General features: G+C 37.0%; 1 protein-coding gene and 1 non-coding gene across 2 annotated transcripts in view; one reads left to right on the top strand and one right to left on the bottom strand.

Moving 5' to 3' along the window:
- The first annotated feature begins 530 nt into the window (after positions 1-530).
- Positions 531-13,490, top strand: part of SLC25A14 (solute carrier family 25 member 14) — a 55,019-nt gene continuing 42,059 nt past the window's right edge. Inside the window, exon 1 of the mRNA XM_053917589.2 lies at positions 531-684. The gene's annotated coding sequence lies outside the window, so the exon portion shown is untranslated. The remainder of the gene's footprint in view (positions 685-13,490) is intronic.
- On the bottom strand, positions 13,029-13,177 carry LOC112310942 (small nucleolar RNA SNORA57). Its single transcript, XR_002975441.1, has one exon. It is a non-coding gene; the product is annotated as a small nucleolar RNA SNORA57 (small nucleolar RNA).

Below are 13,490 nucleotides of genomic sequence, written 5' to 3'. Positions count from 1 at the left end.
TATAAAAGAAAAAGATATATCAACTGTTCTGAATGAAACACAGCTGGAAACAAAGTGAGAAATTCACCAGTTTAAGATCCTCTTAATGGAGAACTCTTTAAAGATCTCCTTAGAAGAGTTTGCTACCCAGTACCTACAGGATCAGGAGGGGTGTGTCTTTTCTGCCTCCTCACCCAGAAGGTTCCATGTCATTGCTCTCTACGTGCACTTTATTAAGAAAGCCTGGACGATGGTGGAACATTTAGTATAAACCTTGACAGAAATGCAAATTAACATTCTAATAAACACTCAGGCTTTTTCCTCACTCATTTTCACTTTATAAAGAAATACAGAGGTGTTCAGAAGACAGCATCCAGAACTGGAGAAGGTTCAAAGGAGAAATGCTGCAGAAGGAAAAAAGCCGGGTGGGAAGGGAAGCATGTGTGGGGGTTAAGACTGCTTCTATGAGGCGATTCTGGATTTGGGCTAATCTCCTGCCACTCATCCTGGCAGACAAAGGCCCTGGGCTACCAGAGCCTCTAAACTCCCACTGCGCTGGACCAAGCACAAGGACAAACAGTCCCTTATTGGAGGCTGCTTCACCGCCCAGAGACTGGGATGGAGGAAAGCGAGTGGCCTGGATGGGAGCTCTTCTCAGGCTGAACTGCACTTACCTGGAAAAAGCATTCCATCTTGTACCGTTAAGTATGATGATTTATTACAGTATAAAGTTAGCTGTAGGATTTTGTAGATATTCTTTTATCAAGTTGAGGAAGTTCTCCTCTATTCCTAGCTTACTGAGAGCTTTTATCATGAATGGGGATTGGATTTTGCCAAATACTTTTCAGTGTCAATCGATGTGACTGTAAGATTTTTCTTCTTTAACCTGTTGATATGTGTTGGTTACCCTGAATGATTTTTAAATGTTGAGCCAGTCTTTCATACATGGGATAAATCCCACATGCTCATTATTGGTAGAGGCGGTTTGCTAGTTTTTGTTGAGGCTTTTTCTATCTAAGTTCATGGGAGATAATCGGTCTGTAGTTCTTTGGTACTGTCTTTGTCTGATTGTGGTATCAGGGCAAGCCTGGTCTTATAAGTTAAATTGGGACGTGTAACCTCCTACCCTATTTTCTGGAAGAGGTTGGGTAGAATTGTTATTTCCATTTAACTGTTTGGTATAATTATTCGGTGAAACCATCTGAACCTGGAGATTTTCTTTTGAGGTTTTAAATTATGAATTAACATTCTTTAATAGTGATAGGAGTTTTTAGAGTATCTATTTTATCTTTAGTGAGTTTTGTTAATTTGTGATTTTTTAAGCAATTGGTGTGCTTCATCTAAATTCTAAAATACACATGTGTAGAATTGTCTGTAATATTTATTCCCTTTCTATCCTTTTAATGTCTGCAGGATCTATGGTTGTATTCCCTGTTCCATTCCTGATATTGGTAATTGGTATTTTTTTTTTTTTTGGCCAGCCTTGCTAGAGATTTTTCAATTTAATTGATCTTTTTAAATATCCAGGTCTTTGTTTCATTGATTTTCTTTATTGCTTTTCTGTTTCTAATTTTGTTGATTTCTGCTGCTAGGCATAGGCCTTTTGAAAACTCACTACAAAGCAGGAAAAACTTATGTAACAAATATTTATGGTTGTATGATCCTATTCATTTGAAATGGTCAGAAAAACCAAATCTATAGACACAGAAAGCTACTTTGCACAGGTCTGACACAGGATGTCGGGATTAACTAAATGTGAATGGGCCTGAGGGATCTTACCGGAGTGATGAAATGGTCTAAAACTGGATTACGGTGATGATTGCACAACTCAGCAAATTGACTAAAAGGTATTAATTATATTGTGCACTTGAAATGGGTGATTTTTATGATACGCAGTTTGTACCTTAATAAGCCTGTAAGAAACAAATAATTGTGAGATAATGTGAATAAATGTAATAGTAGAATCATGTAGTCTTGCTCCCCTTTAACAAGCAAAGGGAGACTAAGTGATTTGCCCCAAATCACATAACTAATTAGTGATAAGGTTAGCATATGAATCTAATCCGATTTAGCCAGGACCAGTCATCACCAGACATAAGGAGAAGTGACATAGAAATATATGCCAGGAAATGGATATTGTTCCTACAAGTGAATGTTGCCTCTCTCTGAGAATGGTCCTCACCCTGTGAAGCAAAGATCACTCTGAGGGGTGATCTACATGGCATTTCACACACCTACTGCCAATTGACAGGGCTGTGCGAGCTAGCTAGCCTCTAGCAGAGCTTTGGCTTGATCAGACTTCTTAGTTTCAAGCCACAAATATCAATTCTGAGTGATTGGGGTAGGAAAGGAATTGGGCAGCACACAGAATCATTATTAGGGTTAAGAATCAAGCTCAAAGCTGTGCAGCCAGGAACAATGCCTAAAATCATGCTACAGATTCAGCCCAGTGAGAAGACTGCTGTTACTGATGTTCCTGTGCTTACTGGACGCTGTCCCTTCCTCCAGCACCACTACTGCCACTCTGGGAACTCAATTTGGTCACAACTGTGGCTGTTGCAAGAGAGAAAACTCACTTCTATCATACTTTTTAAGTGTTACCTCCTCTTGACTCAAACTTCTATGCAGGAGCTTCTGATTGGTTCAGGTAGTTCATGTAATTAAATTGCAAGGCAGGCTCGTACTATAAACATTTAACACCTTCTATAAGCTTCCATAATGGTAACCAGGCTCTACTTTCCTCCAGGATTCATATGTTGGTGAATTTCCTACATACACAAAGTGAATTCAGATGCTAGTCAGCCAAAACACACACTCTCTCTCTCTCTCTCTCTCAAATTTCCACTGGCTTTGCTCAAACTGTGGTACTCAAACCAGCTTTATTGGCATCAACTGTTAAATCCTCTGGTCCTGCTCCAAATCCTCAGAATCAGAATCCACTTTTTGAAACAAGCGCCCCAGATTAATTTGTATGTACACCAGAAGTGCTGCTCTACATTATAAAGTGTGCAGTCCGTTTTAATTTCCAAAGATCAGTGACTATTACTCTCTACTCATCCATGGGGTTGTCAGGTTCAGCAAATAAAAATACAAAAATCCCAGTTAAATTTGAATTTCAAGATAAATGATTAATAATTTTTTAGTATAAGAGTGTTCTGTATTTTATCTGGCAACTCTACTCATCTATGTGTGCCTCTCCTCACAAATGACAAAATGAACAAGAAAAATTAATATAACATACTATAGGAATGCATGTACACTAGTTTCCTATTTTGGCATGGTTGATTAGGAACAGGTAGATTGTAAGCAGAACATGTAAACCCTGCACTGTTTCAAGCACATTGAGTTCTGCATGAGCATCCCATGCCTGAGGTCTCTATGGTTTTGAAGGGTAAGTGCCTTCTATAAACTGTTCCATAGAATAAATTCTTTTTTTCCAAATACACCTATGAATTGTAACTACTTTTGTTGTAGATGGAGTCAGGGTCCAGGCTCTTGGTGGTCGTGAACAAAGAGTTGGACTGACCACACGGATATTGTAAAGCAAAGCAAGCAGGAATTTTATTAAGGAAACAACCTTTTCCAAGAAATGGGAGCTGACATCTCTTGCCAGGGAATTGCTTTCTTCTATTGAAGGGTTCCAGGCTTTATAGGGTTTTTACTTAAGCTTCTACTCATGTGATTTCCCACAATCCTCCTCGATTGCCCACTCAGGGAGTAAACCACAATGCTAAATATTATCACGTGTCACAAAGCGATTCTCAAAAATCAGGATGCTGACTGGTGACAGTTGCAGTGCCTCAGGGTTTCCTATTCTATCTCCTGCCTCATTTTTGCTTAATGATTTTTGACCAACAGCACCTTCATCCCATACAACCCAACTTACATTCCTTTCAAAATATGTATGAAATAAGTCTTAAAGTAAATAAAGAGGGTATGTGGTAAAAAAAGAAAACGTGAAAATACACACTGGCTTTCCTCTGGAGAATGCTTCATTTTATTCCTAAAGAAAAGAGCTTTTGCCATGTCCAACAGTCCTTAAAAAATAGTTTTCAGCCTTGGCTGGTGTGGCTCAGTGGATTGAGTGCTGGCCTGTGAACCAGAAGGTCTCTGGTTTGATTCCCAGTGAGCGCACATGCCTGTGTTGTGGGCCAGGTCCCTGATTGCGGGCGTGCAGAGACAACTGATCAATGTACTTGTCGCACATTGATGTTTCTCTCCCTCTTTCTCCCTCCATTCCCCTCTCTTTAAAAATAAATAAATAAAATCTTAAAAAATAGCTTTCAAATTGTCTGAGAAAAAGGCAGATTGTATGATGTATCAATTGGAATTAAAAGCATCATGGTCAAAAAATACTTTTAGTACATATACACTCCAAATACTTTTACTACATAAAAATACTTTTAGTACATATACCAAGTATAAGACGGCTTAATTCATTCTAACATTTCAGCCAATACAAATATTGGTCGGGAAAGAAATAAGAAATTTTGGATGGTTGGGAGTGACTTTCTGTTTATAATTTTTAGGAGTAAGGGAGTAAGTTTCTAGATAAAAGTTTCTTGCATGGGTGAACAAGAAGTGAGCCACCTCCAATGAAGCTTAATGACAAAAACCTTTCCTACCAAGTCTTATCCTCTTAGCTGGTGATGAAATATCTAAGAACTGTCAGAGGAATTACAGTTTCAGGAAGCATAATATCTGAATAGGGACTAAGTATACCTGTTTTTTTCTCTCCAGAGATTTTATTTCATGTTTGCTGTGACTATTTATTTATTTATTTTTCTTTTTATTGAATTTATTGGGGTGATGCTGGCTAACAAAATTATACAGGTTTCAGGTGCACAATTGCACAACATGTCATCTGTACACTGTATTGTGTGTTCACCACTCTACCTTTAATTTTTTAATTATTTATTTTGCTCCCACCTTTTTAAATCAAAATTTTAGTTTTTATTCTATTACAGTTGTCACAATTTCTTGTTTTCTTTTTTGTCCCCCTCCACCCAGCCCACCTCTTTTGTCCACAGTCAATCCCCTCTCCATTGTCCATGTCCATGAATCATTCATACACATTCTTTGACTAATCCCTTCCCCTTCCTTTCACCATTCCCCTACTCCCTCCTCCCCTCCTACAGCCATCAGTCTGTTCCATGTTTCTATGTCTCTGATTCTATTTTTATCATTAGTTTATTTTGTTCATTAGATTCCAGTTATAAGTGAGGTCAGATGGTATTTGTCCTTCACCACCTGGCTTATTTCACTTAGCGTAATGCTGTCTAGTTCTATCCACGTTGTCATGAAGGGTAGGAGTCCCTTCTTTCTTTCTGCTGTGTAGTATCCCATTGTATAAATGTACCCAGTTTTTAAAAAAAGATTTTATTTATTTATTTTGATTTTAAAAAATATATTTTATTGATTATGCTATTATAATTGTCCCACTGCCTCCCTTTTATTCCCCTGCACCTTGCACCACCCCTCCCACCAGCATTCCCCACCCTTAGTCCATGTCCATGGGTCATACATATAAGTTCTTTGGCTTCTACATTTCCCATACTTTTCTTAACCTCCCCGTGTCTATTTTAACCCACTATTTATGCTTCTTATTCCCTGTACCTTTTCCCCCATTCTCTCTCCTCCCCCTCCCTGCTGATAACCCTCCTTGTGATCTCCATTTCTGTGATTCTGTTCCTGTTCTAGTTGTTTGCTTAGTTTGTTTTTGTCTTTCTTTTTTTAGGTTTGGTTGTTGATAATTGTGAGTTTGTTGTCATTTTACTCTTCCTAGTATTTGATCTTCTTTTTGTCAGATATGTCCCTTTAACATTTCATATAATAATGGTTTGGTGATGATGAACTTGTTTAACTTGACCTTATCTGAGAAGCACTTTATCTTCCCTTCCATTTTAAATGATAGCTTTCCTGGATAGAGTAATCTTGGATGTAGTTCCTTGCCTTTCATGACTTTGAATACTTCTTTTGAGCACCTTCTTGCCTGTAAGGCAGGGATGTCAAACTCATTTTCACAGAGGGCCACATCAGTCTCGCTGTTGCCTTCAAAGGGCTGAATGTAATTTCAACTCCTTAACGGTTAAGGAGTACTTACATTTATACAGTCCTAAAATTATTTTGGCTCTTTGAAGGCAACTGGGAGGTTGATGTGGCCCCCAGTGAAAATGAGTTTGACACCCTGCTGTAAGGTTTCTTTTGAGAAATCAGCTGATAGACTTATGGGAACTCCTTTGTAGGTAACTGTCTCCTTTTCTCTTGCTGCTTTCAAGATTCTCTCCTTATCTTTAATCTTGGCTAATGTAATTATGATGTGCTTTGGTGTGTGCTTCCTTTGGTCCAACTTCTTTGGGACTCTCTGAGCTTCCTGGACTTCCTGGAACTCTATATCCTTTGCTAGATTAGGAAAGTTATCCTTCATTATTTATTTTGTAGAGACAGGGAAAGGGAGAGAGGAAGAGAGGGACAGAAACATCAATGTGTGGTTGCCTCTCAAGTGCCACTGCAACCTAGGCATGCGCTCTGACTGGTGACCCTTTGGTTTGCAGGCCTGCACTCAATCCACTGAGCCACATCAGCCAGTATACCCAGTTTTTTAATCCACTCAACTACTGATGGGCACTTGAGCTGTCTTTATGAACATAGGGGTGCATAAGTTCTTTGAATTGGTGTTTCATGATTCTTAGGGTATATTTCCTGCAGTGGAATTTATGGGTCATGAGGCAGTTCAATTTTTAATGTTTTTGAGGAAATTCCATACTGTTTTCCACAGTGGCTGCACCAGTCTGCATTCCCACCAACAGTGTACTAGGGTTCCCTTTCCTCCACATACTCACCAGCACTTGTTGTTTGTTGATTTATTAATGATGGCTGTTTTGAGAGGTGTGAGGTGATATCTTATTGTGGTTTTAATTTGTATCTCTCTGATAGCTAGTGATGTTGAGCATTTTTTCATATGTCTATGGTCCATCTGTATGTCATCTTTGGAGAATTGTCTGTTCCTGTCCTTTTCTCATATTTTAATTGCATTGTTTGTCTTCCTAGTATTGAATCATATAAGTTCTTTATATATTTTGGAGATCAAACCTTTGTCTGATGTATCATTGTCAAAAATGTTCTCCCATATAGTTGGTTCTCTTCATGTTGATGATGGTTTCTTCAGCCATGCTTTTTCATTTGATATAGTTGCATTTGTTTGTTTTTTCCTTTATTTCCCTTCCCCTAGGAGACACATCAGCAAAAATATTGCTACATGGGATGTCTGAAATTTTACTGCTTATATTTTCTGCTAAGCCTGTTATGGTATCATGACTTACATTTAAGTCCTTTATCCATTTTCAGTTTATACAGTGTAGGATATAAGTTGGTGGTCTAGTTTCATGTTTTTGCATGTACCAGTCCAGTTCTCTGAACACCATTTATTGAAGACACTATTTTTTTAAAGATTTTATTTATTTATTTATTTTTAGAAAGAGGGGGAAAGGAGGGAGAAAGAGATGGAGAAAAACATCAATATGCAAGAGATACATTGATCAGCTGCCTTCTGCACACCACCAAGTGGGGACCCAGTCTGCAGCCCAGGCAACCCTGATCAAGAATTGAACCAGTGACCTATTGATTCACAGGCCGGCACTCAATCCACAGAGCCACACCAGCCAAGGGTGAACAGAGACGATTTTCACTACATTGTATGCCTATGTCCCCTTTTTCAAGTATTGACTGTAGAGACATGGGTTTATTTCTGGGCTCTCTATTCTGTTCCATTGATCTATGTGTCAGTTTTTATGCCAGTACCAGGCTGTCTTGGTTACAGTGGACTTGTAGTACAGTTTGATATCAGGTATTGTGATCCCTTCTACTTTGTTCTTCTTTCTCAAAATTGCTGAGTCTATTCAAGGTCTTTTCTGGTTTCATATACATTTTTGAAATATGTGTTCTAGATTTGTGAGATATGTCATTGGTATTTTCGTAGGGATCGTGTTGAATCTATAGATTGTTTTGGGTAGTATGGCCATTTTAATGGTTAATTCTTCCAATTCATGAACACAACATATGCTTCCATTTATTTGTATCTCCACAATTTCTTTCTTCAGTGTTCTATAGTTTTCTGAGTACCGGTCTTTTATATCCTTGGTTAAATTTATTCCTAGGTACTTTATTTTTCTTGTTGCTGTAGAAAATGGAATTTTCCCCCTAGTTTCTCTTTCTGATACCTCATTGTTGGTGTACAAGAATGCCATCGATTTCTGAATATTGACTTTGTATCCTGCTACTTTGCTGAATTCGCTTATTAGGTTGAGCAGTTTTTTGGTGGAGACTATAGGGTTTTCTACATACACTATAATGTCATCTGCAGATAATGAGTTTTACTTACTTCTTCCTTTCCAATCTGGATACCTTATATTTCTTTTTCTTGTGTAATTGCTGTGGCTAGAACTTCCAGTACTATGTTGAATAAGAGTGGTGAAAGTGGACACCCTTGTGTTGTTCCTGATTCTAAGGGAGATGTTTTTATTTTTTGCCTGTTGAGTACGATGTTGGCAGAAGGTTTCTTGTATATGGCCTTTGTTATTTTGAGGTATGCTCCCTCTAGTCCCACTTTGCTGAGTGTTTTTTTTTTTTTTTTAATCCTAAATCGGGGCTGGATCTTGTCAAATGTTTTTCAGCATCTATTGATACAATCATGTGATTTTTGTCTTTCATTTTGTTTATGTGATGTATTACATTTATTGATTTGCAAATGTTATACCATCCTTGCATCCCTGGGATAAATCCCACTTGATTGTGGTGTATGATCTGTTTAATATATTGCTGGATCAGGACTGCCAGTATTTTATTGGGGATTTTAGCATCTGTATTCATTAGAGATATTGGCCTGCAATTTTCTTTCTTTGTTTTGTCTTTAACTGGCTTTGGAATTGGGATAATACTGGCCTCATAAAAAAAGTTTGGGAGTCTTCCCTCTTGAATTTTTTGGGATAGTTTGAGAAGGATAGGTGTTAATTCTTCTTTGAATGTTTGGTAAAATTCACCCGTGAAGCCATCTGGTCCATGGCTATTGTGTGGGGAGTTTGGTTGATTACTGCTTCAATTTCGCTGGTTGTTATCAGTCTGTTCAGGTTTTGTGTTTCTTCATGATTCAGTTTTGGGAGATTCTATGTTTCCAGAAATTTGCCCATTTCACCTAGGTTGTCCAGTTTCTTGGCATATAGTTGTTCATAGTAATTTCTTACAATTCTTTGTATTTCTGTGGTATTGGTTGTTAATTCTCCTCTTTTGTTTTGGATTTTATTTATTTGGGTTCTCTGCCTTTTCTCTTGATTAGTTTGGTTAAAGGTTTGCCAATTTTGTGTATCTTTTCAAAGAACCAGCTCCTGGATTCATTGATTCTTTGGATTGTTTTTTTTCAGTCTCCATGTCATTTAATTCTGTTCTGCTCTTGATTATTTCCTTTCTTCTACTTGCTCTGGGCATTGTTTTTGTTCCTCTAGTTCTTTTAGATGTAGTGTTAGGTTGTTTATTTGAGATGTTTCTATCTTCTTTAGGTAGGGCTGTATCACTATGAACTTCCCTCTCAGGACTGACTTCTCTATGTCTCACGCTCCCACATTTTAATTCATTGTTTGCAAAAGGGAGATGTCTCTAATAGATGACTCATGCACACTAGTTTATTGGTCAGGCCATAAATAGTTCAATTGACTAGGTTTTTGTTAAATATTAGATAATACAGAAAACATTAATAAGCACACCATCAATCACTTATATATACTACTTCTATAATAACTCTACTTAATTTATAATACAGAATAGTTAGAAACTATCTAATCTGTTTCTTTCCAAATAGTGGACTGGTTAAATAAATAATAGACATGCATATGATGTAGCCATTTAAAATAATATTTTCCAGATCTCCTTGGAGATAAAGCCAACTCCATGACTGGAGGAGGAAATTACAAGATGGTCCTAGAACATCTTGTCACATTGAAAGTTAGGTATCAAAGGACCCTGGGTCATGCTAAAAAGAATTCAGAAGTCAACTTGAAGATCTTGCTTTTCAAAGAGGGAGAAACTTGTATGTCAATGAGAATAATAACCTTAATGGAGTGAAACAATGATATCTTATTAATATTGTGTCTTCCAATATAATATATCTTTCTAAGTCTTTTAGTTTCTCATAGTAATCTTTGGTAGTTTTCAATGTACAAGTCTTGCACTTTTTTCATCCAATTTATCCCTAAGCATTTCATATTTTTGATGCCATTTTGAATGTAAAAATTTGGATGGCTGGTTATTTATTGCTAATATATAAAAATACAATAAATTCTTATATATTGACTTTATATCATGAAACCTTGCTAAACTCACATATTAGTTGTTACAGCTTTTGTTTTTGTTTTTGTTTTTTTTGTATATTCTGGAAGATTTTCTGTTTGGAAAACTTATCATCCATATATTATGAAAATTTAACCTTTCCAGTTTAGATGCATTTTTATATTCCCTTATAGCATTGACTAAATGCTATATTCCAGTATCATATTGAATGGAAATGGTAAAAGTGGATAGCCTTGCCTTGTTTCTGATATTAGAAGGAAAGCATTTAGTCTCTCATCATTAAATGTGATGTGAGCTGTAGGTCTTTCATAGATACTTTTCTCCAGAGTGAGGAAGGTTCCTTCTATTCCTAGCTTGCTAAGAGATTTTATCTGAGATTTTATGCTAAGATGTTGCATTTTGTCAAATGCTTTCTTTGTGTCTAATGAGGTAATTATGTGTTTTTCTTTATTTGTTTGCTAATGTGGCGAATCACAGTGATCGATTTGTGGTTGCTAAACCTACTTTGCATTCCTCAAATAAACCCCATATAGTCATGATGGAGTACCCTTGTTGCATATTTTTAGATTTGATTTGCTAAATTTTTGCTAAGAGTTTGTGCACCTAAGTTCTTGAGGGGTGTTGGCCTTTGTTTGCTTTCCTATAATGTCTTATAAAGATATTTGTTTTCTTTCCTATAATGTCCTATAATATCTGTGAGACCAGTAATGCTGGTCTCACTCATAGAATGAGTTGGGAAATATTCTATTATCTTATATTTTCTGGAAGAGTTTATATAGAACTATAATTATTTCTTACTTAAATGCTTGGGAGAATTCACCAGTGAAGTCATCTGGGCCCAAAGGTTTCTTTGTGGGAAAGTTTTTAAACTACAGATTAATTTTTGTAATAGCTATTGGGCTATTCAGATTACTGATTTCTTCTCGAATGCGCCTTGATAGTTTGTATATTTTAAGAAATTTTTCCATTTGTCCTTCTTATCAGTTGTCAAGTTTATTCGCATAAAATTGTTGATAAGATTTTCTTATCATTTTAACATTTGTACAGTTATCTATTTCTGCACAACAAATTGCCACAAACTTATCAGCTTAAAGTAACACACATTTATTATTTCACAGCTTCTCTAGTTCAGGAATCTGGTCACATCTTTGCTGGGTCCTCTGTTCAGGGACTTTTCACAGGCTATAATCAACTGTCACTGTCAGACAGGACCAGGGTCTCATCTAAACACTTTTTTTTTTTAATTTTAATTTTTTATTGTTATTCAATCATCTAAACACTTTTAAAAAAGATTTTATTTATATTTTTAGAGAGGGGGAAGGAGGGAGAAAGAGAGGGAGAGAAACATCAATGTGTGGTTGCCCCTCGTGTGCCTTCTACTGGGGACCTGGCCTGCAATCCAGGCATATGCCCTGACTGGTATTCAAACCAGTGACCCTTTGATTCACAGGATGGCGCTCAACCACTGAGCCACACCAGCCAGGGCTCCTCTAAACACTTGACTGAGGAAGGATCCACTTCTAAGCTCACATTGTTGGCAGGATTCCATTCCCTGTGGGTTGTTGGACTGAGGGCCTAAGTTTCCTGTTGATTGTTGGCGAGAGGCTGCCCTCAGTTTCTCACCATGTTGCCTCTCCAACATGGAAGTTTGCTTTAGTAAAGCCATCAATAAACAGGATGTAGCAAGTTGGTAGTCATAGCATAGTCAGAAAGTGAAATCCCATTACCTTTGCCATTGTTGTTGGTTAGAAACAAGTTACTAGGTCAGTTCACTCTCAAGGGGAGAATTACATAGAGGCAAGAATACCTGGAAGCAAGACTCAATGGGGACCATTTTAGAGTCTACCTGCCACAATATATGTAGGATCTATAATTTATATTCCCTCTCTTAATCCTAATATTATTTAATTATATCCTTTTTGTCCTGATCAGTCTGGCTAGAGGTTTGTCTATTTTATTGACATTCTCAAAGAACGAGCATTTCTTTGTTTTTCTGTTTTCAGCGTATTTGATTTGTGCCATCTATACTTTAGGTTTAAGTTTGCTTACTTTAGGTTTAATTTGCAATTTGTCTTCTAGTTTCATAAGGTCAGTATTTTGAGATTTTTAATGTTTTCTAATATAGACATTTAGTGCTATAAATCTTCTAACCATATCTTTAGCTGTATCCCATAATTTTTCTATGTTTTCACTTTAATTTAGTTCAAAACACTTTATAATTTTCCGTTTGATTTCTTCCTTGACCCATGAATTATTTAGCAGTGTGTTAACAGATTCCAAATATTTGTGAATTTTCTAGGAAACTTTCTTCTTTTGATCTAATTTAATATAATAAAATCAATTTAATTTTATTTTGTGCAGAGAGCATAGCTTTTTTTATCCTCACTCAAAGACACCATTTTTCATTACTTTTAGAGAAAGAGGGAGTGTGTGAGAGAGGGAGGGAGAGAGAGAAACATTGACGAGAGAGGGAGAAATGTCAATGTGAGAGAGAAACATCATCGTAAGGCTGCCTTCTCTCACATATCCCAACTGGGAATAGAACCCAAAGCCCCAGTACATGCCCTGAAAGGGAATCAAACCCTCGACCTTTGGTCTAACTGATAACACTCCAACCAAGTGGGCCACACTGGCCAGGGTGAGAACATCCTTTGTATAATTTCAATACTTTTAAATGTGTTGTGAATTGTTTATTTGTTTGTTGGCTTTAACTGTATCCCAGTGCTTGAGGATAGAACCTCTGGACTGGAAACTATCGGGCACCGAAGACATGACACTGAGAGGTCCAGAGCCCTTTCCTTCTGCTTCTGTACATTACAGGGACCAGGACCACATGCCCAACCCCCACCAGGAAAAGGAGTTTTGTTACGAATTGTCTTATGGCTGAGAATATGGTCTAATTTGTTCATTGTTCAATGGCCATGCAAAAGGAACGTATATTCTGTTGTTTTTTTGGAGTATTTTATACTTGCCACTTAGGTCAAGTTGATAGTGTTGTCTTCTATATCCTTATTGATTTTCTATATTCTTTTACTATTAATTATTGGGAAGTGTGTTGAAATCTTTAAGTGTGTATTTGTTAATTTTTCAATTCTATTAGTTTTTGTTTCATGTATTTTGAAGCTCTGTTATTAGGTGTATAAATATTTAGAATTGCCCTAGCTGGTGTGGCT

Source organism: Desmodus rotundus, chromosome X (genome assembly GCF_022682495.2).
Source record: "Desmodus rotundus isolate HL8 chromosome X, HLdesRot8A.1, whole genome shotgun sequence".
NCBI lineage: Eukaryota > Metazoa > Chordata > Mammalia > Chiroptera > Phyllostomidae > Desmodus > Desmodus rotundus.
This window is presented reverse-complemented; position numbering and strand designations above follow the sequence as displayed.